The sequence below is a fragment of the Cucurbita maxima genome, unplaced genomic scaffold (assembly GCF_002738345.1).
Source record: "Cucurbita maxima cultivar Rimu unplaced genomic scaffold, Cmax_1.0 Cma_Scf00421, whole genome shotgun sequence".
In the NCBI taxonomy this organism is placed as follows: Eukaryota; Viridiplantae; Streptophyta; class Magnoliopsida; order Cucurbitales; family Cucurbitaceae; genus Cucurbita; species Cucurbita maxima.
This window is the reverse complement of record NW_019272437.1, coordinates 22,945-25,812: the sequence shown is the minus strand read 5'-3', so window position 1 is coordinate 25,812 and position 2,868 is coordinate 22,945.

Sequence of the window (2,868 nt, the reverse complement as noted above, 5' to 3'; positions counted from 1 at the left end):
TTATCAGGAAGATTACCTAAAAAGAAGAGGGCCACCGAACGGAATAGAAAACCAAAAAGAAAGAAGAACCCTAATTCAGCAGCAGTTGATAGGAGAAGGAAAAGAAAACAAAGAAGGATAGGTTAAGGATAGATTAAGGCAAAAAGGTGGATGAGAGAGCTCAAAGTAGGGAGACTTCCATCGAAGGACAACAACAAAGCTTGATAACTCTTAATCATTTCCTCTCTTTTCTTATTCTTTCACGATTAAGATGTTGATTCCTACGTTGAAATCATTTTGTATGAAGAGCTAAGCCTTACAGGGGAGGGGGAAGAGTTTTATGTAGTTTAAGTATGTTGACGGTGTGATTTTATTTTATTAAAGAGTTGTTACTAATGATTTACATGTTTGCTTATTTGGCCATTTTACATGCAATAGTTGTTCTCTTATCGTTCTCTTGTTCGAAAGAATGAAGGGTTATGAATAATTTTTTAGCCCTGTTATTAGAAATTACAAATTTATTATTGAAGTAATTGTTAGAATTGTATAACAACTCATATACTCGATCAAGATGAACACAAAGAACAGGAGAGAGAAAATTCAAGGAAGAATGTTGGCTAAAGGTTTTATTTATGACTTTCAGGTATGTTCACCAAAACAGAATACAGAGAATGAATAAAAGTACATCTTGAAAGCATTGCTTGATGGGGTATATATCGTTTCAGTTTACTGAATAAAGCTTTGCTAAATCTTTACGAAATATCTACCATATATATCTCTACCAGATCTTTAGTAAATATTTACGGTAAATGGGCATCAGGCTCCATATCTCAACAATCTCCCACTTGTAGACTGATCGCAGCCAACTAAGAATTTCATTCTCAATCTTCATTGCACCATACCAATTGAGGCTTTGCACAACCTCAACCTTCCAACGTCAACATGTTTGTTGGATTCTTTACACCCTCTATCTTCTCCAAACACATCACCATCTTCCACTGATCTCCGAGTGAAATGGTATCGTCTTCTGTGTTTTGTCTTTAAATGATAGACCGGGTTCTTCATCAACTGCTTGTCACTCTAACTATCTACTTGAAGAATCTTCTTGCACTTCTTGCGCAATTCTTCTTAACAGTTTGTCATCCATATCATCTTCTTTGCAGCTTCAGCTATTTCCGCATACTCAGCTTCATTAGATGAAAGAGCAACGCATTTCTGAGGCCTAGACATCCTATCATCCATGGCTTTCTCCCACTTGGTTGTATCCTCCAACTGTAGGTCGTCATCAAGGGACTCTGGTTCTCCTTCGTCAGTCACGACAAATAATATAATAAAGGTGAATATCTATCTGGTGCTCTGATAGCTTTGGATGATCTCCTCAACACCTGCTCAGGTGTAACTTGCTCTGCGTCTGGTTCTTCAGTAACGGTCTTAGAAGTTTCACGAGCTTCCGCTCTAACATCATTGGTTGAGTTTTCCTGCGACTCAAGCTCAACTCCCACTTGCTTCATAGTCTCAAAGTTTATCTTCTCTTTGTCCTCGTACAAGACTTTTTCATCAAAGGTTACGTCACAATGTCTTGGGATTTTCCTATTCTTGTCATCCCAAAATTTGTACCCGAACATGCCAGAGTCATAGCCTATGAAGTAGCACTTCACAACCTTAGCATCAAGCTTGTCCCTTTTCTCTGGATTGATGTGAACATATGCATTACAACAAAAAGTTCTCAAGTAAGAGTACGTGACTTCCTTCCAGCAAGTTGAACTTCAAGGGTACTGACGATCCTCTATTGATCAAGTAAGCTACATTATTTACAACATAGGCCCAGAATGTTTTTGGTAATCCAAAATGAATCCTCATGCTCCTTGCCCGCTCAAAAATTTAGGAATCAAAAATAGGAAAGTGATTTATTACTATTATTGTTATTATTTGAAGGGTTAAAATTTGGGTTGTAAATGAAATGGTTGGATTTACATAGAATATTAGAACAACCGACTTTTTAGAAAAATATAACCTGTAGTGAGAACTTTTTAAATTTGTCATCTTGTTTTTTAAAAATTATTTTATGTGTAGAGTGTTAAAATAGTTATTCCAAGAACCAAGGCATCTAAATGGTTAAAAATAAATTATCAATTAATTTTTATTAAATTACTCGAACAACTCGAATCAACCGTAGGGTGAATATTTTAATATTAGATTAGGCGAATTCATTATTTGATAAGGATTTATTAGATTGAAAACGTTTACCATCTAAAAAATTAAATTAGGTCTAAAACAGGTTGAATCCAAAGTATTTGTTTAGATTTAAATGATATTTCTATATTGATTTGATTGAATATCTGCTCAAATCTCTTAAAACATGGTAAGTAATTTTTTTTTTCATGCTCAAATCCATTTATTCTTTTATATTTCTTCTTTATTAAGAAATTTTCTTAATAAAAAATGAATAATGTATTGATCCATTATTAAAGTTTAAAACATGAAAAATAAAAAATCAAAATAAAATTGTAATAAACTACTTATAAAATCATTAGACTATTTAATTGCAAATCTATTAGCTAATATAGAAATTAGCTATTTTTTTATCCATAAATAATTATTGTTCTTTCAAATTTTAGGGCAAATATTTTTTAATAAAAGAATATAGAAGAAATATATGGTAAATTTTGCACATTTAAAAATAAAAATGATGAAAATTATAAAAATGTATAAATATGTGCCATATACAAATACATAATAAATTACACACACATATATATAGCCTTTCTGTTTATGTATATGTATAGGTATGTAAGTATTTATGCACGTATAGAATCCAGTGAGTGACTAAACTTGAGAGGAATTTAGTATATATTAAGAGAGAGCTTGTGAGAATTTTCTTAAGGTCTT